The sequence below is a fragment of the Hermetia illucens genome, chromosome 5 (assembly GCF_905115235.1).
Source record: "Hermetia illucens chromosome 5, iHerIll2.2.curated.20191125, whole genome shotgun sequence".
Classification (NCBI taxonomy): domain Eukaryota; kingdom Metazoa; phylum Arthropoda; class Insecta; order Diptera; family Stratiomyidae; genus Hermetia; species Hermetia illucens.
This window is the reverse complement of record NC_051853.1, coordinates 13924592-13950242: the sequence shown is the minus strand read 5'-3', so window position 1 is coordinate 13950242 and position 25651 is coordinate 13924592. Positions and strand designations below refer to the sequence as shown.

The 25651-nt window shown below is 43.3% G+C and overlaps 1 protein-coding gene across 1 annotated transcript in view; it reads right to left on the bottom strand.

Annotated features, from left to right (window-relative positions):
* The window catches only part of LOC119656705 (phospholipid-transporting ATPase ABCA1), a 159659-nt gene extending 134858 nt beyond the window's left edge, over window positions 1-24801 (bottom strand). The window contains exon 1 of the mRNA XM_038063215.1: window positions 24246-24801. The gene's annotated coding sequence lies outside the window, so the exon portion shown is untranslated. The remainder of the gene's footprint in view (window positions 1-24245) is intronic.
* Window positions 24802-25651: the final 850 nt, after the last annotated feature.

Here is a 25651-nt window from a genome sequence, read left to right as displayed (position 1 = left end):
ACAAAACTTATCTCCAAAACCAAGGGATATCAAGTCACAATCCTACAAAATTCTTGAGCCCCGAGTAGCCTCTCCTGTGTAAGTACAGAGAACGCGCCCCAAAGTTGCTAAAAGATAAAATCAGTCTGCTTACATGTCCTAATCGACGTTTGATGTCCATCATTAAGAAAATGTGACAGAAAATCCCTCTCAATGTGTGAAAATTATGCAGAAAAACGGGGTCTGAGGTGAAAATTATACGAGTCTGATGTGAAAATTATGTGAACCCCACGGTTATCCTTTTTTTCGCAGAAATGTCTATTCCGCTACCACCAACATAACTCACTCGTGGAAATTTCCCCTTTCCACCTCCTCCCTTCTTGTCCAGTCGAAGCCCATCCGTATACGGAGGGGCATCTTCCAAGGGGATTCGTTGAGTCCTCTTTGGTTTTGTATGGCACTGAACCCCCTTTCATGGCTACTGAATGATGCTAGAAGGCATGGTTTTGCAATAAAGTATGGCCTACGTGCTAAGTGCGAATTGACACACTTGATGCACTTAGATGACATCAAGCTGTATGCTGGTACTGACAACCATCTTAGAAGTCTGTTGCGAATAATAGACATGTTCAGCCGTGATATTCAAATGGAGTTTGGATTAGACAAGTGTCGAATCCAAGCCATCCGCAAAGGTCATCACGAGCCGCATGCCGGACATAGCATTGGTGACCTCCACATCGTAGCTATGACCGAGACAGACTTATACAAGTACCTAGGAATTCTGCAAGAAACCCATGCTCGAGTTGGTGAACTGAAAGATGCTCTGCTGTTCGAATTCCTGCGACGTATAAAGCTGGTGCTGAAATCGCATCTATCGAGGAAGAATAAAATAAGCGCTTTAAATGTATTCGCTATCCATTCACTGGCTTATGCATTCGGAATATTGCCGTGGACGAAGACCGATCTGGAAAACGTCCAACGACGAATACGGACAACTATGTCCAAATTCCGAATGCATCATCCAAAGTCTGCCGTGGAGCGGATGAACCTGCCTCGTGACATCGGATGTAGGGGCGTGGTTGACGTGGCGGTACAACATAATCACCAAGTCGAGTCGCTGCGCGCTTATTTTTACAGGAAAGAGCAGGCGAGTCCCTTGCATCCAGCTGTCTGTAAGGCAGACTGTGAGCTGACTCCACTTAACTTGAAGGATCGATCTTTCAATCCTCTGAGTGGGGTGAAGTCGGACCAAGAGCGGATTGATGAATGGAAGTCGAAGGCAATGCACGGTAAACACGTGAATTGCCTTTGGCAGCCATTTGTCGATTTGCATTTGTCGAACAGATGGCTGTGTGCTGGGGAGCTCTTTGCTGAGACGGACAGGTTCATGTGTGCCATTCAGGATGTCGTGGTCGCCACCCGAGCTTATAAACAGCTCATCATGAAAGAACGGGTGGAGAACGACCAGTGCAGAATGTGTGGTTCGGCGTTAGAGACGCTGGACCATCTCGTTTCTGGCTGTACTGTTATGGCACCGGTGCAATACATCACCAGGCATAATGCTACATGTAAGGTTATCCATCAAAACCTTGCATACAAGCATGGGTTGATCACGGGAACATGCCCGGTTTACCGATATGAGCCGCAAGCAGTGCTTGATAGTTCTGCTTACAGCATGTATTCGGACCGGCAAGTTCTGACTGATCGCCACACTCTACACAACAAGCCTGAGGTACTGTCAGTTGATAAGACGGGTCACTCCGCGTATGTTATTGATGTTGCTACCCCCATAATAGCAACATTGAACGGAAATACGTGGAGAAAAAGGTGAACTATGAGCTCGGGAAATCAAAGAAATGTGGCGTCTCGAGCGGGTGGTTGTAGTTATAATATAATAATATATTATATGTTATAATAATATTGTCAGCTACAGGTATTGCACCTAAATCCCTGACGGCTTCCCTTGATGTCCTGGGACTTTCGCACAGTCAGGTTCAAATCATGCAGAAGTACACCATTCAGCATACGTGCTCAATGTTGCGGGGAGTACTCGACGGATTCTCCCACTGACCTACCACCGGCCACCACCACGAGTGCCCCTTTAGTCTTTAAGTAAGTAGGATCGTCCGAGCCTAAATGCTTGGCAACTAGTGCTAGTATTAGGTAAAATCCGGCATCTGCCGAGATTGTGATAACTTGGAAATAAAACAACAAAAATAAGGACACTCTTCGCCACAAGAATGCCTTAGAGTAAAATATAGGGATTTCAAACCACTATCCCTCATGGTATACTATATGTGTCAGGTGATGGTTGAACCAGTGATAATCTGTGGAAATGTAGAATGATTGCCGAAGAAAAAACAGAGAAAAGCTAAAATGGACTTACGCCGGCCTCAAAAGCTAATCTGTACTCTGCATTACAGGTTCGATAAAGAGCACGCCTTAATTTTCTTTGGAAACTCAGGCGCAACCGCCATCCTAGTAATGTATTTCTCAGAATCTCATCACTCTTGTTCCACTGTTCCGCGCCACATACATGGCTCTTGGGTCATCTGTTCGCCCGGCAATCCTGAGATAATAGATTTCATTGTATAGGGAAAACCACAATGGAGCTGTCACCCTTTCTCAATGTGTAACCTACCCGTACTTCAGCGGATCTCATTATTTATTATTTTTATTATTTTTATGGAGTATCCTGATGGCACGACCTAAGCATGACTTGATGCAAGCTTGGAGCGATGGTCTTTCATATAGGATCTCGGAGGGAACATTGGCACAGAACAGCCTTAAATTGATGTTAGACGTGAAGGTGAAAAGCAGTTTATGTGGTGATTTAAATTCTGCACACTATCACACGAAGATCCAAAGGAAGTTAATGTAGTTTTTATATGAGAATCAGGAGACGAACTCAACTAACTCTCTGCCAATCAAGATTTCGACACGCTCTTTGATGCGTTCCAATATGCCTTTAGTGAGTTTTTTCACGACAGTAGGAAGTACACGAATTCTTCTTCAGTTGTCGTATTCAAGACGGGTCCAATTCTTCGGAATCTTAACAATCATCGCCTTCCCCTGTGCATTGTAAAATATCTCAGGAACTGAAGATTTACAAATGAGTGGAAGTAGCTGGGCCGCCCAGAAAAGTTTCGCTTGAACACGTTGATATCGAAGATAATTTTGCTTTTGTTTGGAGGAGCAATCTGCATCCGCTTGTCACGGTACCTTAACATATCATCCACAAGAACTACGCCCTATCTAACATGATTCAGATTTCCCAATGTTAAACGATTCAAAAACGCGATGAACCGCTTTTTCCGTCTCTTCATTTTATCATCATTGTCGATAAGGTAGGTAAACTTCACCTTAACGCCCTCACAGAACCACCAAAAGGCTTACGTCCACCTGGAAACTCTTTCGTGACACCTCATAAAGTTGCGAAATCGCTGTTAATTGCGGCAGCTTCTACCTTCCTAGTAACAGAATGGTGGAATTTCTTTTATCACGGAGTAAGCTAGGTTGTACACCTCGTAATTTTTTACTGTAATGGAGCTCTACCGCGCTCATCCTCTCTCGGCACCTTTTAAAGGAGCTTTCATCTGCGTACGTTCATCGATCCGCCTCTACGCTTCCGCAGCCAGCCAGGTCTTGTGATTTTAATATCTCGAATCAATGCTATCAGCCAATGAGAAGTACGTTATGAAATTGCATCACGCATAAACGCAACCTATCCAGGGTGCTTATTGGGGGATACGAACCCATGCGCACAAAGGATTGCTTAAACCTCACCAAAAAGAACCTCCGAATCATAGTGGGAATTCTCACTGGTCATTGTCGGCTGAACTATCACCTAGGGAAGCTAGGGATATCTACGGACAACGCCTGCAGGTTTTGTGAGGAGGAGGATGAAACCTCTATACTCGAGGCATCTGAGAGAACAATTAATACCAGATGTAAAGCTGAAAGATCTGGAAGTAGGGAACATACTAAAGTTCCTAACGGTTATAGGCCTGCTTGAGATACTATGATCAATAGGTACATTATAACCAGTAAAAGGGGCACAATAGTTCTTCAAAGACGCGGTGCATCCATCTCAGGCCTTTGACAGGGCAAAATGACGCAACTAATTACGACGAGTTGACCCCGCTTCTAAATGGGACAAAAACTAACGAAAAATAAGAAGTAACTGATATATGATGGCATTTTACACTATCATTTTAGATTAACATCAGTCATCGGCCATAAGTCCATCGATTGAGATCAAATAACTACTGATAAGGGATTGAGAAAGATAGCATTACATATCAGCCTCGCCGGACTGACAGATTTCATTGGAGACAAATTAAGTTCACATTTCAGTCCACATGTACTGTTTCTCTCTCCTGTTCAACAATCCGTTCTTCAATCAAAATTAACTGATTTTAGCACCCGCAGTATGTACCGCTTTCCTTCCACATAATATTTTTATTACTTTCATGTTCCCATATTGAGTTTCCTCTTCCGACTCCACAGTATTGTATTTGGGTTCCTCCAATCATTGATCCTGTGTTATTTTACCTTTCCAATGCTATGTATATTCCCATGCCAGTGCACAATTAGATGCGTTTTGACTACAAAGGTTGTCACAGGCAATTTAAGAGTATTTATTTTCATATAATTGTCAAATGCGGGAAGTTCTATTTTTCGTATACAGGATCTGCAGCCAATTGTTTCAGATTCGAAGGAAAGCAATTGGTTCTTTGTTTTGGGCTACCAGTCGATTACCTGATCATTTGGTTTAGAACCGAGAGTGGCAGGACATAAATATGGATGTTTTCTTGAAAAGCAATGCAGGGGAATGTGTGTGCATCAGAACAAAAAATATCAATTAGAGTGTTGTCAATTATGGATTAAATGGATCTGTAGGGAAAAATAGCACCTGGTCCATTTTTTTCTACCAAAAATCCGATGTAAGTCTCTCTTGAAAGAAATTTCGTCCTGCTGATCAAGATATGGCGTTGCCATTAGCCCACGACAGGGTTCAGTGACCGATCTTGAGTGAGATGAGTGGATGGAATTGCAAGGCATTGAATTTCTTATAGTTACATTGTTACAGATAAAACTATAGCTTATGAAGAATTCTCGAATACAAAATAGTGAAATTGCGAATACGAATCGAGCGTGAGGTTTGAAGAGGAATAAAGTAAAGGACGCAAGATTTTCCTTTCTCGAATGGGGCGTCAGGTCCATGAAAAATTGACTCCACATGCGAAGTCAAGCCAATTTTTTATTCGTCCAATTATCCTGAGTAGGGTGCGATCCCAATACAAAATGTGTAAGAAACCGGAAGTTAAGTACATGACGTATGAGGTCGTCTGGTCACTCGCCTTGAAGAGACTGGGACAGTACTAGATATTTCCAAGGCTTACCGGTCTCGGAGTAGCCGTTCTGGCGAGAATATCGCTGCTGTTGCCCAAGATGTCCAAAAAGGAGCCCAGAACATCGATCAGATGATGTACCACACAATTAGGCATTAACCGGCGGTCCTTATGCAGAATTTTAGTGATATATTTTTTCAATTAGCTGAATTGGGGCTGGAAAACCTGTGGTTCCAACAGAACGGTGCGAAGGCGCGCACTGGTCGAGCCACAACCGATATTCTGAAGGAAGCATTTCCGGGTCGCTTTATCTCTCGTTTTGGCGATTTGTGCTGATCGGCCAGATCACCCGATTTAATCGTTCCAGACTTCGCAAGGAGAATATTCGCCAGCAATGCAAGAACCTGTTGCCATAAAACTAGTCCGTAGGATCATTAACCCTCTTTTCCTCGATTTGTTGGAATAAATTCTAATAGATTTAATAAACAAGTTTCGCAAGCAGACCAAAGTTTTTCATTAAAAAAAAATCCAGCAAAAAAACATCGGGTGACTACTTTTGATGTGTAAAACAAAGCCTGTTTGTCCATCAGTGGGCAGAGGCATCAGTGCTAACAAGTTCACGGACTTGAAGGGAACAAGTCATCATCATCATCAACGGCGCAATAACCGGTATCCGGTCTAGACCTGCCTTAATAAGGAACTCCAGACATCCCGGTTTCGCGCCGAGGTCCACCAATTCGATATCCCTAAAAGCTGTCTGGCGTGCGGACCTACGCCATCGCTCCATCTTAAGCAGGGTCTGCCTAGTCTTCTTTTTCTACCATAGATATTGTCCTTATAGAATTTCTGGGTGGCATCATCCTCATCCATACGGATTAAGTGACCCGCCCACCGTAACCTATTGAGCCGGATTTTATCCACAACCTGATGGTCATGGTATCGCTCATAGATTTCGTCGTTATGTAGGCTACAGAATCGTCCATCATCATGTAGTGGGCCAAAAATTCTTCGAAGGCTTCTTCTCTCGTACGCGGTCAACAGGTCGCAATTTTTCTTGTTAAGAACCCAAGTTCCCGAGGAGTACATGGAGGCTGGCAAGATCATAGTCTTGTACAGTAAGAGCTTTGACCCTATGGTGAAACGTTTCGAGCGGAACAGTTTTTGAGAGCTGAAATAGGCTCTGTTGGCTGACAACAGCCGTGCGCGGATTTCATCATCGTAGCTGCGTTTCGGTTGTGATTTTCGACCCTAGATAGGAGAAATTGTCAACGGTGTCGAAGTTGTATTCTCCTATTCTTATTCTTCCTGTTTGACCAGTGCGGTTTGATGTTGTTGGTTGGTTGGTTTTCGGTGCTGACCTTGCCACCATATATTTTGTCTTGCCTTCATTGATGTGCAGCCCATTTTCCTCGGATCGCTATAGCCGATCCACACCAAATTTGGTGAAAAGGTGGAAACTGTGAACGCCACGCATACATTGAGTTACATCTTACTACGTTGAATTTAAGGGGGATCCCCATACAAGCAAAAAGGGGGTGCAAACTACCCACCCGAAAAATCTGGCTTACTGAATGACCGCTATGATATATGATGTAGCGACTCTTCCCCAGGAAACCGAGCCCTGTCTAACGCATCTCCTGCAGCGCTGTTATATCAGCCGTATATGGGGACAGGGTATGGGCTAGCTGCTTGGCATGAGAAAAATGCGCAAATCGTTATTCCGTTGTCATTGCCGGGTCTGTCGTTGTAAAAACCATCCAGTCCGAGGCTGCCGCAGTCATTGGTCCAAGGAAAATGTACTTGGAGCCAATGGGAAAGCACATTAACATTTTCCAACTGAAAATATACGCCATAGGTCGATGTTCCCCTTTTAATCTTCGAAGGAACTACAGAGGATAGAACATTGCGACCAAGGCACCTAAGTCCAACTAAGTGAACTCCAAACTGGTACGATCGGCTCGCTCAATAAGGTCTGGATGCTCTGGATTCTGGGCTATATTGGGTTGCAAGGCAATGAAGCAGCAAACAAACTAGCGAAGATGGGAACAGAGACACTTTTACAAAGGTCAGAACACATCTATGGAATCGGAAACGGGTTCATGGCTATGACATTAATAAAATGAAGGAGAACGGTTGAGGTAACTATATACTGGGTGAGTCTTTCAGGAATGGAGCCGTCGAGACGACATAAAGGAATGTTTAAACCTCAACAAGAAGAACCTCCGAATCATAGTGAGAATTGTCACTGATCACGGCCGGCTAAACTATCACCTAGGAAACCTAGGGATATCTACGGACACTGCCTGCTCGAATGTGATGAAACCTCTATTCACGTTCTGGGACAAAATCCGGCACTTGTGCAAAGTAGGTCGGGTCACCTGGGAGATCCTCTAATACCAGATGCTAAATTCTTAACTGTTATAGGCTGGTTTGAGATACTATAATTAATAGATACACTATAACCAATAAAAGGGACACAATAGTTCTTTAAGGACGCGGTGTTGCTTCCCCTTAACAGAATAATAATAAAGTGTAAACCTATCAGCTGCCACTTCCGACCATAGTGCCTACAAGTGACAGGCCAGGGCGCCGACTAGGCTAGTCTGGCTAGCATTGTATAATTGTGATCCTCTTTAACCTGGACCGTAATCTTGCAGTTAGAAGTTTGTCAAAAACCGGCTCACAGATCAAGAGAGTGCAAAACCACTCATAGTCCATTTTCGATAACCAAAGGTCGTTGTCGTGAGGTCATCCGAGACGTTGTTAACGATTCGCTAGCAGTGAAGTTTCAAAATTTGCAGGTTACTGACGCACAAATTTAGCGAATAAAGTCACTGCCAGCATGGTAAACACCATGGAACCAGTAAGTATGTGGTCCACCCAAAGCCATGGTGGAATTAGTTACAATTTGACTCAATTCTTTAGTGGGAGAGTACTTCTATAGGTTCGCTTTCGATGAGTCGTCCGATTTTCCTACGATGTAAACGAAGATACAGAATATTCTTTCATCTCCTGTCTAATATTTGAAGGCTCACGGAGGTACCTGAAAACGGAGCTAATTACCGGTTTAAAGGTGGAAAATCTGGTAAGATGCATAGTGCAATCATATACAGCTTGGGACGCGGTAGTTACAATGGTAAAACGGATCCACCAGCAGCTAAAAGAAGCAGAAGCGTAGCGGAGGCATAGAAGGGAACCTGCTACAGTTGACACCAGCGGTAGCAGCTCATTTAAAGGTAACAGTTAAGAACTAAACAGCCCCGCGAAATAATACCAGAACGGTGGTCCTGCGGGGTGAGGGAGTGGTGAAAGTATGGGAGGTTTTAGTAGGTAAGAATCTGATATGCGTATCCTAGCCTCTAAATGATAGATTTCTACCGCCAGTAAATAAGTAAAACCGTAAAAATGGTGAGCCAATCCATAAGATCTAAAACTGACACCGCGGAGGCCGAACTTTGAATAATGGAATACTGGACTAATTGGAATGTTCAGGCTCATCCTTCCCATCGGAAACCAGATTATTGGCTATATGAAACACCTGTTCAATGGACGTTCACCTATCCCTTCCCATCCTGTTGAGGGGACACTAGTCTGATTGACGTTATATCTTTTCCGTTTCCATGCGAAATAAGAGCCCGATGAATCCGGATTTGGACAAGGCCTCTTGTTGGTGAAACAGCAAACGCGATTGTGGAGGCACAAGTGACTTCAAAAATTGGGTTAGGAAAAAGTCAGGTGGGATTTTAATTCATAGTTAATTAAATTAATAAAACTTTTTCTCTTCCAAGATAGCGATATTAAGTACCCATGTTTTTCTCAAAAGGTTTTGATAAAAACTTTTCGTCAAATCCAGTCTAATATGATGATGATAGACGCATTCTAATTCATTGAAAACAGGAAGTTAGTAAATACCGAATGGAAACTTTCGACTTGTTTTTGTCAAATGTGGGTATTTCAATGGAAGTACACGTTTGAAGCTTAGAAACTAGATAAAGCGTCGTCGCATGAAGACTCTCCTCAAATCAGGAGGCTGCTACTTAGTGCCTAGGCTCCGGCATACCCTCCATACCGATATCTATTCAAATAAAGCTAATAACAGTATACAGCTATAATTTTTAGCAATTGACTTGCAGACCCCCTTAGTTCATCTTAGATTCATGAATGATTTTGAAAAGTTTAGTGGAAATCGCACTATTACTAGCAAAGTTATAACAGGTCAAAGTTATGGATATTCTCACATAATATATGCATATATTACGTGCTAGGTTCTAATGAGACAAATTCACGCTCAAATGGCCTTATAAAAGAAATAAACAAAACCTTTCATACCTGAAATGTCCATCTTCCGGTTTCCCGACTTGTTTATTCTCTCTCAGCTTTAAATACTGGCTAAAAAATCACTCACACCCAACTATGTTATGTAATAAGTACGTATAATTTGCAAACGACCTTCGCAAAAGGAGAAGGACAAACATCCCATAACTCAGCAGTTTCAGAGCGATGCACCTTAAATTCTAAAAACCCAAACAACAAAGATAAACTCGTAGTGCAACAAGATAATTCAAGGTCTCTGATTGAATCGATATCACAGAATGGCCTTGAAATCAAACCGGAAAGTAGTCTCTTGGATTTTTGTATATTAAATCACTAAATAACGCCAGTCCTACTAGATGCCTTTTTGGCGTCTCCATACCATCCTTGTGGACAGGAACTTCAGAGTCAAAAAAATTCATCAACCTGTCTACCTTAAATGTAGATGCACCGATCTATGATAAAGACGGCAGTGTCAGACAAAGTCTTCACGACAACTAAAAGATATTTTTCGATGCTCTGCCTTCAAATGACGTGAAGATACTAGTCGGGAGTGAAAAGATACATCAGGGAATAAATGATGGGCTCAGTCTAGATGATACGACTAGAGGCAGCACAAGAGTCTCAGTAAATACTCCTGCTTTGTATGAAATTAGAACCACAGGTGAAGGGGTTTTGTTGGATATGACTTCCAACGTTAAAGAAGTCTGATCCTATCATGAGTGCTAAGAAATGCTATATAAGATAATTGAGATGCAAATAATACACGAATATTCTGACAATTTATGTTTAGCAAAAAAAAAATAGTAAGACAATCGGGATCAACATACTTTGACGATGAACTAACAGAAAATGACCATTTTCAGGACAACGGCATTAAATTAGTTTGCCAAGTAGCCAAAGGCCAGATACAAGACTTTCAAACACAGAAGACGATGAGCAAATGCAGAACTTATGGAGCGTCGGACTTCAAAAAGTTCCTTGATCCCTCGAACGTAAATCAACTACTCAAGGCAATAAGATCTGTTAATGAGGTAAATATTGATTATTTGCCATTGGAAGAAGCAAAGTTAACATTAAGCGTTGCAAACAAATCATGAGACATTGATCCCAATGGTTACTTTTTGTGTTTGATGAATTCATCAAATAAAGTGGTCAATGGACCATACATCGGAGATTAAAAACCGATGCTTTGATGATGTATCTCCACCTACGTACTCTGCAATATTGTTCCAGACAAGAAATTGCTCATGTTGCAATTTGAACGTTAAAGCGTGTTAGAGCAGTTCACTTTCAGAAGGGGATTATTACCCTAATTCGACTCCTCCAACAAACCCTTTGCGCCCTAAACACAAAACCATCCGGACACTACACAGATTTCTTAAGAAGAATAGAAGTCAGATCACTAGAGTACCTTGAAAATTGGCCGGAAAGAAGTTTAACATCCAGATTTTTCGATCCGGTGTCTGGTTGCATAACCTTCCCTATATAAAATGTTGAACAAAAATTCATAGGGATGCTCCTATATAGTACCTATGCTTCCAAAAGCTACCATCCAGAGGCAAGCTGATATCAATTAAAATAAAGCGAATAATGGTAAATACTATATGTTGGAGGTTGGCCGGAATCCCCTTAAGTTCATCCTAGAGTTGCCAAATTTTGCAAGAACATAGAACATAATATGGGGTATGATACTGAGGAGTTTGAGGGTAGTACTTCTATAGCAGGTCAAAGTTGTCATTCTCATGTGAATTTACTGCATGCTAAGACATTATTAGACGTCAATATATATATTTGAAATACAGTACTAAAAGGTCATGCATGGATATATGACGAGAGTGCATTTTATTGCTAGCCGTTAAATATTTGACAATCAAGCCCCCTCCATTATATTGTACTAGTATTTATAAAAGGAACTAATTAACCGATTCATAAATGAATTTTGAAACTGGAAGCCTGAAATTCTTATTAGTCGAGTAGATGAGTGGATATCGTGGTTAAGCGTCCTAATTAACGACTATTACTAAGATGGGGGACACGTGGAAACTTTTTATCTGAAATTAATTATAAGGCAGCAGCACACGATCCTACAAAATTTTGTTGAAGTGCTAATGTTTTCGTGTCAACTTACTGCATCTCAAATTATTACAGAATGTCAAAACCACATTAACGGGTAAAGTCTGACAGACAGGCAGCCGTTAGGCATGCACATTTGACGAGTGTGTTCTTGTTAGTTGTAAGTATCTGAGCCAACACATGGATTTATTGAGGAATGCAAAACCACCATTTTTTTATAACCAAGCTTATATAATATTGTATTGCAGAAAATTACATTTTTTTGGCAATTGTTGAAAGCACTTAGGTGGAGATTGGTTGCAGAGGCAAAGAGCAAAAAACCGACCTGGGATTATACATTTCGGGGAGGAAATTGCACACCTCTCTACTGTCAGGCCTGATTAGCTTAATAGGCAAAACCAACACGAAAGCGAAGCGTTACTAGGGATGGGTAGTATTCAGATGGGGGCGAGACAAGAGTTTTATCTCCACTTTTCCTTGGATAGGTTAATACAAAGTTTCAAGGAAATTCTATTATTGTTAACAAAATTACAGGGTTTCATAAATATTGACTCATAGATAACATGTTTACCAAACCTATGTTGTCGATTCCTAAAGCATATGATAAAGCATATTTCTTTAGATTCCCCCGCGCTCTTTGTATGGTAATTTCAGAGCGGCGTATTCGCGTCCATGTTGGGATAGTGGGTTTCTAGTGCATAACATAACCCACGAAGGAGCGGTCGCACTTTCTCAATATGAGACTGCCACTTCTGCCTTCTCTTCATCTACGATTATTTGGCCCGTAAACCGATGAACTTCTTCATTCCCCCTATGACCGATGTAGAAATGAGTTGATGGAAGGTATACATCCAACGATCCCATTATCGTGAATGACTTACCTATCGCAGTTCTGCATAACCCCAGCAGTCCCCAAAATTTCTGATATTGATTCTGAATTTGATGCTTTCAGGTTAGCTACTTGTCTGTTTGTACCAGCGAGATCTGCACCTCAGACAAGGTGGGTAGCATGTGGCTGTCCCACCGAACAACAATTTATAGTTAACATAACTACAGTCTTCCTTCATTGTGGTCCCATTACGGAGGCATCACCTGAATTATCTGCTGAGTTGTCCAACTAAACGAAAAAATTGTTTTTTGATTGCGACTACCCTATTGCTTTTATTAGCTTATGTTACTTTTTCGAGAGCCAGTTGCTCCCTTCTTCAGTGCTTAGAATCTTGCTGAGCTGTATTTAAGTGGTCACATATTATGTCCCCGAATATGTTAATAATTATAATGACTAAATCACGCCTTTGCGCCCTTCAGGAACAATAGCAAGGTATCCATTGCCAGACGCGAGAACCCCTCTTTGTTGACAGCCCCTAATACATCCTACCTCTGTAGACTCCCGTCCGACTACCACGTAAATAAAATCATGTTAAAAATAAAACTGATTAGTAGCGTATCGATTCGGTTATCTTGCCTCCTCACAAATTGTTCCGAACGAGACATAATGGAAGTCACACCCAATATGTATAAATTTGCCCAAGACATACCATTTTTCGGATATTAACTTCTCAATTTTTGCCCTGTGATCGGGGGATGCTGGCCCCATGGATTTGCCATTACGGTAAGCATGTTGCCCGTAGTGAAGTGACCGCTTAGGAATGTACGAAACACTTATAGACCGATCTTTATTTAGACTGATTGGTCGGGTGTTTTCTGCTTCCTTGTGGATGGGATTCCCCGGGCCGGAAGTAAATATTACCTTCACTGCACGCCCATTAATTGGAATATAACCGTACGCTAAGTGTGAAAGTATATATTTTCCTAAAATATAGACTCATCTATTCTTCTGGGCCTCAGATTTGTATTTATGGAACAAAACAGACATCCATTTAATTCTCCCAAGCAATCTCTTTTGCATGCCAAACTCCAGTCTGTAGGTTTTGGGCTGTATATGTCTTGCGGCCCATACCTGTGATTTTGAATGGTTTTGCTGACGAGGTCGCCTCAATCGAACTAATCCCTTCGAAGAAGCGACTAAATTTTGATTGCTCAGCCAATCTATCGCGCTTCTCCATAAGTTTTAGAGCCCCTTTATATCGATTCCAACCCCACATCAGAATCTGACTTCAGAGCTCGGTTGAGGAATGTCCTTGTCGTTTTCCTCCACCATGGTGTTCTACCATCCTTTGGAATACTGGGTGAACAGCATTCGTCCAAAGTTTCCCTCATACAAGTTGTAATCATCTGAGCTGTTTTCTCAATTCATTTTTGACACTATTCGAATAGGATACTCATACCTAGTATTTATAGTAAGTCAAAAGAACAGGCAAGATTGGTCATTCAATAGAAGGAAAATTTGACACGATGGATATTTAGCAAAAGTGCTTAGAGAAACAAGAACAACAAAAGTGATGAAATCTAAACCCATTTGATCACTCCCTTGCATTTCCTGCTCTTTGACCAATCCTCCTGCCGCTAAACTAAAAATCCCTAAAAGTAATCATTGTTCCCCTAGTTCAGCCTATGAGCTTCATCTGGATCATTATTCCTGCTTTTGCTTCTCTCCATTCCTTTCACCAACCTTCCGCTACATCACCCTTCGGAACCCATCCATTGTCGAATTCTCTTCCGAACCCATCCATTCTCGAATTCCTTCGCGGCAATGTTGATGTCAATAGTGTTTATGGTTCCCATAGCAGTCTTTCTTCTAAAAAATTAAAAATAACATCTCCAATTCCCTGCTACCGCTTGTAACAAGAGCCTGTCCAATACATGGAGAAAAGCGCCTATTACCCCCTTAGGGTGACTTTATCTTGTGTCGCTCCTTTCCGCCCCCTCCTGAGTTTTTAGAAGAACTAAAAGATTGTTTTTTCTCTCGATTTAGGTACCTCATAGTGAAGGAGCAACATAGAGTTTGAGTGTTTCTGTGTTTATCCTTCGTTTCTCATATCAGTTCATGGATATCCATTCATCAGTCATTCTTTGTTCTCAAGGGTCGTCCGTGATCTTCGCCCACGATATAGGGAGTGACTTCCGCGAGGTACCCAAGTAAGTAGTTCTGACCCCCTAGCTGGCGTATACCTGCATCCTAAGTAGCCCGTTCGGGGAGTGTGCATTGAACCGGAATTAGTAAAGTGCTTTACCCCGAGCGAGCGCTGATCCATTTGTGAGTTCCTGGAATAACTAAGTCTCAGTCAGGCCTCAGGGAACTGTAGTAGGGGTTCTGTTCCCAAGGATACGCCTTTTACTGGTTATTGCGGCCCGACACCTTGTGCGCAATGGGTTGGTGAAATTCCCAGGGAGAACAAAGATAAAAAAACTAAAAAAATCGAAGAAATATCAGGGAAGGAAGAAGAGCTGACTGTGTTTGGGTGCAGTACGAAAATGCGTCGTTCACCGCAATGTCCAGCGAAAAAGCCAGAGAGGGCTGAAACACCCGACAAGACACCGGTACGACCTAATAAAGAGGAAGCCTTTCAAAGTGACACAGTTGGCGGTGGGGGGACTCCCCCGTTGTACCCCATAGTGTTCTTATTCCGGGGAAAAGTCCGATAAAATCGCTAGACCTGAGCAGAAGGATTCAGACACAAAACGAGTGGATTTGCAATCGATTGTCCTAGCTGGAGCCGGAGATGGTGTCAGCAACTTACAAGGGACCAGACAGGAGGACAGCATGCCACTTATGGGGTCTAGTAAGTCACCAAGCGGAGATCTACAACGAAAGTGAAAACTGCGTTCTCTGCGAGAATCAGCATCACGACTTTTCTGGTACTACTGCCATCTGGGTTCAGGACGGCATTCAACTTCATGTTCTTGCCCAAGGTCGAGGAAATGGCTTTGTCTGAATTCAGCTTTGGGGAATAATGTTTTTTAGCGATTACCTACCGACGAATGAGGCGATGCTTCCGAAGCTGGCTCGATGGTCTGGAGGACACCGTTTCGGGAACCGAGGGGCGAATCCTCTTAGGTGGTGATTTTAATGCTAAGGCCATTGAATTGGGTATGCCTCACCCAGATTCCAGAGGGACCCGGATCCTGGAACTGGTAGCGAGAACCGGGCTCATGGTTTTGAATCGATCTGTACTGCCAGAGACTTCCCCAAGATAGTTTGGGTTAAGAGCAGGAAGATCCAAGGTGGATGTTGCTATGGAGGTCGTGGATGTGGTTCATCGAGAGGAGGCACACAGCCGCTAACTAATCTCGGCGGATATCAGAAATGCCCACGATTCCGTAAAATGGACAGATATACTGGCATATTAGAAATCTCATTTAACGTGCTTAGCTGCCTCTTGCAAACATTAAGACATTATCTGAGGGATCGTTCCCTTCTCTATGAGTCCCTTGTGGACTAGAGGAGGATGGAAATCACATCAGGAGTAGCACAGAGATCCATGCTAAGGCCAAACCTCTGAAACGTTTCCTGCGATAGTCTGCTAAGATTCGACATGACAGAAGAGTTGCTCCTGATCGGTTATGCAGACGACATTGCAGCACTTGTTGCCGGACGTACTGTTGAACAGGTGCAAAGCAGACTTGGCATATTGATTGATGGATGGCATATTGATTGATGGATAGGCGGATGGATGACTGCTCATTCTGTCAGCCTGGTGCTGGAAAAAAACCGAAATAGTCACCTTGAGAAAGAGAATCTCGGCATTGCGTCCCATCTGGATGGCGAGTTGACTATAAATTCAAAACCAGCTGTTAAATACCTCGACGCGAAGATGAACTTCTTCGAGCTAGTTAAAACAGCAGCGGCCAGGGCTGCAGTTTGAGCCTCGGCTAATGTCCAATGTTGAAAGCCTTGTATCTACTAGGAGGCGACTTCTTATGGGAGCAACGCAGTATGTTCTGCTCTACGGCGCGACCTTGACAAGGAGATGCATCATAAGCACCTTGCCCAAGTTCAGAGACGGGAAATTTTGAGAGTGGTGTCCGAGATCCGGCAAGAATGGTGATCGCGGAAATGATTCCCCTTGCCCTCGTTGCTAACGAACTTCAAGCCATCTGCAGCCGGAAGAGCGCGAGAGAGAGGTGTAAAATACGTCAACGCAAATTTCTTGACAAAATGACTCAAGTAGGGGAAGTGCGCGGCTTATCGGTAATTTAGATCCGTGACTGAACCGAACTCATGGTGAGATTAATTATTTCCTTACTAAACTTCAAAGTGGTCAAAGAGGTTTTCAGTCTTACCTGCACAAGATTGGGAACCCACGATCTCCTGATAGTGTATTCTACAACGGAGTGCGCGGCCGATACTGAACACACCTTTTTCTCTTGTGAAAAGTGAGATGGCTTTCGTCAGCAGCTTAAATAAGACACTGGGGAGATCCCCAAAGCCAACATTATCAAAGAGACACTGAGGAGCCCTGTCAGATGGAGAATGGTATTGCGTCTTACTTTCTGGTTCTTCTTGTTGCGAAGAAGATTGAGCTCGACCGGTGGACGGGCCAGATGTCAAAAGGTTCCTTGAATACTTCCCATCCTCCGTTTTTTCCCCATTGATGGAAGGAATCCTCTGATTTGAAAGCTCTCTTAGCCGCGCGAGCGGGATGACTAGCCCGAAGTAAAGTGTTAGATGATTCCAGGTTAGTTCTCTGATGACAGGGACGTGTTTAGCTAGTAGCCTGATGGCCTACCGTTTCGGGAGTCCGACACTCTGTGCGTAAACGCATTCACCTACCCTACTCTCACGTAAAAAAAGATCGCCCATACGTATACGTCCTTTTCAAGTTTTGCAATGGTTTGATAGCCAGTTGTGTACCCTCCGAAATACAAGCCGATATACATCACAGAACGTTCGTAACTTTAATATTTTTGAATTCCCTCGTACCCCGAATACTTCGAAAATTTAATCGAATTTAGCTAGGCTCTCTGACTTCATTCCTTCCCAGTGAAAAAAGAACTTATTCGTTATAGCGCGACTTTTTTAATAAAAAATAATTGGAGTCTCGGTTTTTTTGTTTTTGGAGATTAAATAAATCAATTTATAAACTGAAGGCTAATGGAAGTGTAGGTGGTTGATCAGACCAGGGAAGCTCAATAGAAAGGAAGGTTTTTAACAGTATATAGTGGAACCAGGACCAGGAAATCTAGTGGCTGACATGATGTATAAACGTCATTCAACAGTACTGGCACTCTCCATAGAAATCAATCCCTTACACTACTTGCATTAGAATTTCAAGAAGCGACTTTATGCTAAAATCATGATAAGGAATCCAGGAAGCCTTATCCAGCAGACAACTTCGACTTGAACCCAGACGGCAGCCAGATTGCAATCTATCAAAGATCAAAAAAACAGGATCACTGAAGCTGATTTACATGATCATAGACTGTAATAAATAAGTGTGATAAGTCTACAGCAGTGGGACAAACACAAAGACTAAGACTCAAGCGGGATTCGAACTCGCAATACAAGATCAAAAAGGCTGACGACCACCAGTTAAAGCATGCGGGTCAGTCCAAAATTCCCAGTTGCAGGGGCGAAGCCGACTGAGGTAATCAGACAAGCTCGACTGATTTAGGCCACCAAAGACCCAAATTAGTGTAACTTTGTAATCTTGTTCGCGAATGAAGCCGCAATTTAGGCGGAAATTCAGTTTAAAAGAAAACAAGTCGGGAAACTGGAAGCTGGGCGCCTCAGGTATGAAAGGTTTTGTTTGCTTCTTGTGTGAGTATATTTGAGTGTAGAACTATTCCATTTGTACGTAGCCCGTTAAGAATATGCATTTAGCATGTCAGATTTAGTACTTCGGGTTCTAAATTGTTACTAATAGTGTGATTTTGATCAAACTTGGAGATAATATGCTTCATATTATATTTTATACTACTACCAACTTTTATAACTTTGAGATAAACATAAGGGGGGTTTTACTCAATTTTCCCAAAAATATGGTAATATACTATTATTAACTTAATTTGAACAGATATCGATATGAAGAGTATTTTGGGGCCTGAACACCATATAGAGGCAGCTTCGTGATTTTTTTCACATTTTTCGGTCGGGTAGTTTCTGAGAATGGGTCCGTTAAAGAAACCATCAATTTCCACCCCTCCCACTCCCCGCCTTTTTAACAAATCTCTAAACTAAGACCGGCTTCGAAAAGTACTAATTAAGACCTTTCATTTGATACCCCGCATAACTATATTTGGTGAAAAAAATTTTTACACCCTCCTTTTACATGTCAATGTCAACATAGAAGGATATCCCTCACTGCATGTCTGGGGGTCCACAGGTCCCACCTTCTCACCAAATTTCGTGTCAATCAGTATAGCCGTTTCTGAGAAAAGTGCCTGTAGCAGACAGATAGACAGACAGGATCAAGGGACATCTGGTCTATGCCTGTGAGAAAGCGGCAAATACCAGCGTATCATTAGCACGGATGATGCCTAATATTGGAGATCCAAGGTACAGTCGGAGATTACTTGTGGCCGGAATGGTTCGCTCCACACTATTATACGCGGCACCAGTTTGGGAGGAAGCACTAGCTTATGAGAGTAATCGTAGGAGGGTGAATATGACTTACCGCTTAGTGGCGTCAGTGATGTGCAGCGCTTTCAGAACATTCCCAGGCGAGGCAACGTGTGTTATTGCGGGAATGATCCCGATAGACATTCTGGCAAGTGAGACACGCTGCCTGTACGAGACAAGGAAAATGAATCCTCTTGAAAAGGATGCAGAATACCGAAAGACGGCCAGGCGAGAGTCGCTGGAGAAGTGGCAGAAACGGTGGGATGACTCGCAGAGGGGTCACTAGACCCACACTTTGATTCCCCGTATTGAGAAGTGGATCCAGCGACGACACGGTGAGATTAACTACCATCTGACGCAATTTCTGTCAGGACATGGTGGTTACAGGAAGTACCTGCACCAATTCAGGCTGGGTGATTCTCCCTTATGTCCTGAATGTGGTTGCACACCTGAGGACGCGGAGCATGTTATGTTCCACTGTCCACGATTTCTCTCAGAAAGGAGGAGTATGGAAGACTCCCTGAAAACCACTCTAAGCCCGCAGAACATCGTTGGAGAAATGTTGAAATCGGAGGGAAACTGGTGTGCGGTGAACGCCGCCATCAAACGAATACAAGAGGAACTGGCAAGAGCGGAGCGCGCAAGGAGGACGCGAAGTACGGAAGGCGTGGTCGCGTAAAGCGCAGTCCACCCCGCGAAGTAATGCTTTGCGGCGGTCCCGCGGGGAAGGAAAAAGGAGAAAGTGGGGGTGGTTTTGGTGGGTGAGAATCCCACACGCTGCTGTAACCTGGCGCGGCAGTGTCTTTCTAAGATTTCCACCTCCATCCATAAAAAAAAAAAAAAAAAAAAAAAGACAAACAGACGGACAGACAGACACGGTGGCGTATGGGTCACAGATTCGACTGGTGGAGCGGCGATATGGGCTTGCGGTCGACAGGCCATACAATGTACTGCAAGTCAGGCAGCCAGTGGCTTTGTGTGGGCGAAAATAAGTGGTGTATATGTATACAGCTGCTACGCCCCACCAAGTTTGACACTGTCTGAATTCGAGCATATGCTTGACAATCTTGTTCTCGACGCAAGAGGACGAAGTCCAAAGGTGATTGCTGGTGATTTCAATGCTTAGGCCCTAGAGTGAGGTAGCAGAGAATCAAATGCTAGGGGGCGCAGTTTAATAGAAGCTTTCGCGCAGATGGACATGGTTTTGGCTAACGAAAGTGCTGTAAACACCTTCCAGAAAGGGGGGTCAGGCTCAGTTGTAGACCTGACCTTTGTCAGCCCTTCGCTGGCGCGTGGTATGTCCTGGTGCGTCAGCGAACGCTACACCCACAGTGATCACCAGGCAGTTTTCTTTGAGACATGTGTCGAACCTCATGGCAAAGAGCTATCATGCCCGAAACCGAAAAAGATTTCAGGCTGGTCTGCAAAATCTTTGGATGAGCAGAGCTTCTTGGAGGTGTGGTTAGATCAACCTGATATAGCAGGCGCCTCTACGGAAAGAGCTGTCCATCTGGCTCAATGCATCGCCAAAGCATGTGACGCGTCCATGCCTAGGAGGTGCGCATTCCCCCGTAGAAGACCAAACTACTGGTGGAATGATGAACTGACCGGCCTTCGATCAGCCTGCCACCGAGCCAGAAGAGCAGCTCAGAGGGCGGTAGGTAGAGTCGATCAAGGGCAGAAAGAGTGCGCCTACAAGGCAGCCCGCAAAACCCTCAAGCTCGCCATCCAGGGAAGCAAGAGGAAATGCTTTAGGGAGCTCTGCTCAGAAGCGGACGTAAATCCGTGGGGGAGAGCTTATGGAATCGTGATGGGACGATTTAGAGGCTGTTGAAAATCATCCAGGGGTTATTCCCCCAGCAAGAGGAGAACACCGACACATTCCAACCACCTCTGAATGGGACGGCAATCCCGCCAGTCACCAGAGACGAGCTCCTGGAGATCTGTCGCAGAATAGGAGACAATAAAGCACCGGGTCTGGACGGAGTACCGAATAAGGCCCTTAAGCTTGCCGTTAAATCCAGGCCGGACATGTTCGCTGAGTTGTTTGAAGCGTGCATGTCCGAGGGAATATTTCCAGCGGTATGGAAGCGGCAGAAGTTGGTGCTTCTGCCTAAGCCTGGTAAATCTCCAGGTGAACCATCCTCATACCGACCCATATGTCTTTTGGACACGGTGGGAAAAATGCTAGAGCGGGTAATCTATAATAGATTACTCCCGGTAGTTGAGAGCCAAGGCGGCCTTTCAGATCGGCAGTATGGGTTCCGTAAAGCCAGATCAACCATTGATGCCATCAAATTGGTTACTGGCTTGGCCGAAGATGCAATCCACGGAAAGGGTAGTACCAGCAAATATTGCGTGGTAGTAACCCTGGACGTGAAAAATGCATTCAATTCGGCCAATTGGAATCTAATCCGAAAATACCTAGCGAAGGTTGGTATTCCCGCCTATCTCGCCGCAATTGTCGATAGTTATTTAACTGAAAGGAGGCTCTGGTACGACACTGATGACGGACCGCAGGAATACGTCGTTTCCGCGGGTGTCCCGCAGGGATCCGTATTGGGCCCACTACTGTGGAACATCATGTACAACGATGTACTTAATCTTCCCCTTCCGGAGGAAGCCACAGTGGTGGGTTACGCTGACGACATTGCACTGGTTGTTGTCGCAAAGCATCTCGAAGATGCTGAATTATACTCAAGCGAGGCAATCAGTACTGTCAAATGCTGGTTAGAGAGCTCTGGTCTGACGCTTGCGGAGGAAGCGCCGGAAGAGAAATTACGCCTGTGTTAGAGTCGGGAATCATATCATCACTTCCAAGCCGGCCATCAAATACTTGGGGGTGGTGATAGACAGGAAGCTCAGCTGTAAGCAACACGTACAGTAGGTTTGTGATAAATCATCCAAAGCTAGTATGGCCCTGGCGAGGATGATGCCGAACGTGGGAGGGCCACGGCATACCTCTAGGTTGCTTATAGCCAGGGTGGTGACCTCAATCATGCTCTATGCGACCCCAGTTTGGAGCGAGGTGTTGCGGATGTCAGTTAACACTAGCAAACTGAATGCAGTCTACAGGAGGACAGCTCTGAGGGTATGCTCTGCCTTCAGGACTGTCTTAGATGATGCAGCATTCGTCATCTCTGGAATGATGCCGATTGACATCTTGGCAGATGAGATGGCGAATATATACCATGCGAAGCCAATCTCTCCCTTATTGCAGACGAAGAAGGCTGAGAGAGAGAGATCCATAAATAGATGGCAAGAGCGGTGGGAACGCTCGGGAAAGGGTCGGTGGACTCACAGGCTCATTCCTGCCATCAAGGAGTGGTTGGAGAGACGACACGGTGAGATTAATTATAATCTCACCCAGTTTCTCACGGGACATGGAGGATATCTCCAATACCTTCACAGGTTTAAATTGGAGACCTCACCCGACTGTCCAAATTGCGATGGAGTCCCAGGGGACCCAGAGCATGTATTCTTCCACTGTCCGAGATTTGTGGAAGAAAGGAGGAACCTAGAGGAGACTCTAGGAGAGGTGCTGGTACCAGAAAATCTGGTGCCGAAAATGCTAGCACATCAAGAGAATTGGGATGCGGTCAACTCCATGATCGCATCAATTCAAGATAAATTGCGAAAGGCAGAGGAAAGGAGAAAAACGCGGTCACGTGCGCCGCGTATTGAAGAAATGGGATTAAGCTAGAGTGAGCTGACTCCGTCCCGTGATGTAATACCTTATGGTGGTTCCGCGGGGCAGGGAGGGAGTGTGGGTAAAAATCCCACACGCTGGTGTGTCCAGACCAGTGTCTTTTGAAGATTTCCACCTCCTCAAAAAAAAAAAAAAAGGCAGACAGACAGACAGACAGTAAACCGATTTTAATAAGGTTTTGTGTTTACACAAAACCTTAAAAAGAGACAAGCAGACAGACAGACATTGAACCGATTTCAACAAGGCATTGTTTTACAAACAAAACCTTAAAAAAAAACTTGTACAGTATCAAATGTCCTCAATTTTACATTGATCCTATCATCAGCAGTATCTGAAATAATTTTTTGAAGTTGGTTACTATTAATCAGCCCTCTCAGTGGAAACCCTTTAACTAAATGAATTTTCGCAAATCAGTACAAAGACCGTGTATTTCATACTTTTTCTGGCTTTTATAGAAGATACTGCATCCAACGCAGTTTCAAGGAACTAGCGGGAAAATTGAAGTTTTTCGAAAGTCGCTTGAAGGAAAATTGTGTTTTTGGAAATGTAATGTATCTTTTCTCAGAAACCGCAATGTATATGGCTGGAATTTCCATCGGCAATGTGGGATAGTTTCTGAATACTTGGAGCAGACATAAATTGTTCTCAAGCTAAAAGAAAGACGGAAATATTTATTGTTTTATGGGAAGGTAGCGCTACCATACTCTTTCTTATCTAACTGTCCATAAATTTTCCCTGAAATCTCCTTCTTCCACTCATTGGTACTATGTTCATAACAATACTATCAACCACTATTTTTTCACAGAAAATCTACTGTGAAATTATCATCACCGCCGCTAAACGTAATATTTGATAACCAACGTTCGGTCATCGGCAAATGACTACCCATAATATGCTACCGCAGCCTATGGAGCAACAGCCCCTTTTAGCTGAATTTGTTGCCAACAAAGAACAGATAGGTGGTCAGCAACCATTTCATACCAAGAAATTTATAATTACTTAAATATTACATTATGGGAAGAGAGAATCACTGACCATCAATGAAAAACCCACCATGTTGGTTTTCTGGTCACACATGCAATTAAAAAATAATTAAAATTCACTGTGTCACTGGTGAAAAACAAACTTAAAAATAATTTAGGATTTATGGTTGAGCAGATACCCATGGATATGTAAAACTGCGGAGTAAGGAAATCATAGATATAATCCACTCTAAAGGAAGTGCCCAAGAACGCTCAGCTTATTCAGAAGCACGCGCAGAAGTGACCTCTATGCTTATAGTCGTAAACTTACATCAAATTACTCTTATTGAATTTCCGTAATAAGTCGGTCATTAAAGACATATTCTACGTACCAGAACCAATTAAAACCGATATCCCCTCCGCAACAAGTCGTGGTACATCCACACTTGATAATCGAACGTCACCAAAAATCTCACTTGATATTCTTTATCACTTTCACTGTTTTCAAACTTCTTAATTCTACGCACAACAATACAGTGTAATGCGGTTCAGCAGTAAAGGCCACTAACGGTAAAAAATATACAAGAATCCGAATAACAGTGTGATAAGACCACCTCGTTTTGGTCACTAACTATGAGAGTGCCAGACGATTAAGACGCTAATCCCAGTCAAATTATTCTAGAGTCTTGAACTTTATACTAATCCGATTACTAATTTAGCTTTCTTGGTTTCTGCTTCAATCACCGACTTCTCGGAATTCTAATAATGTTCAGGGGATCAGTCAGAAAATAGAATATTAAAAATAGAAATTCCAGAAGACCAAGACGTCGAAAGTAACCCCGACTTCACCGTACCGATCGAACCACTCTACTGGTGAGCTGGTAAGCAACGCCAAGTCTGGTAGACTCTTCAGCAATCGGACAAGCGTAAGAGAACCTACTCGCGGTAGTAACTCTTCAAAACTGGAGCCAGAAAGCGTATGACTGGTATTTATTGTTAACTCTAGCTTGGTATCGAATTGGTTGTATTGTTCAGTGGAATTCTCATGGAAGCCGCAGGTCGTACAAAGTTGCTGAATAATGGGAATCATTCTGTGATTATCCAGAAAAAAATTTGGATTTTTTCACAAAAAGGCGTAGCTACATTCTTTACTTACGAATTTGGTAATGACTGTCTTATTTAACAGCGACAGACATCTCTAAGGGTAACAAATTAGGTTCCACCGCATAGAGGAACCACCAGCATCATCCTCTTATTTTCATGTGTGACCTATTCAATGACACTTCTAAGAACTATTTGATACGTTACTTTCTTTGGAACTATTTGATACGGTACTTTCTTTGGATTATAATAAAAGTTAACAGAAGCTTGAAGCTTTCGTAGCGGAATGCCTACATCGTTCAATTTTATATTAGGGAGGTGGACACAGACATGTTATAGGGGTGAAATTACTACTTAGTTGCGGAATTTGATTGCAGAATCCAAAGGGAGCTTCTTTCAAAAAAAAGCTATAACAATTCGTACGAATCACTGAAGCGAGTACTCAAAGTATAGTGGCGTCTCCCCAATAAAATGGCATCTTCCCCCCACTCAGCAATTTGAAGAAACCACCCGTAAATGTCAACTATTACAAAACATGTGGTGCTCACTATTATCGACTTTAGTAACCCTGAAGCAACCACTCATGTGTATAAAGGACGGACACTTTCACTAAACCACCCCTCCCATTCGTCTACGCCCTGATGTTACCCCAAAAATCAGGTAAGATCAGTATATGCACCCCACTTGCCAGTCTCAA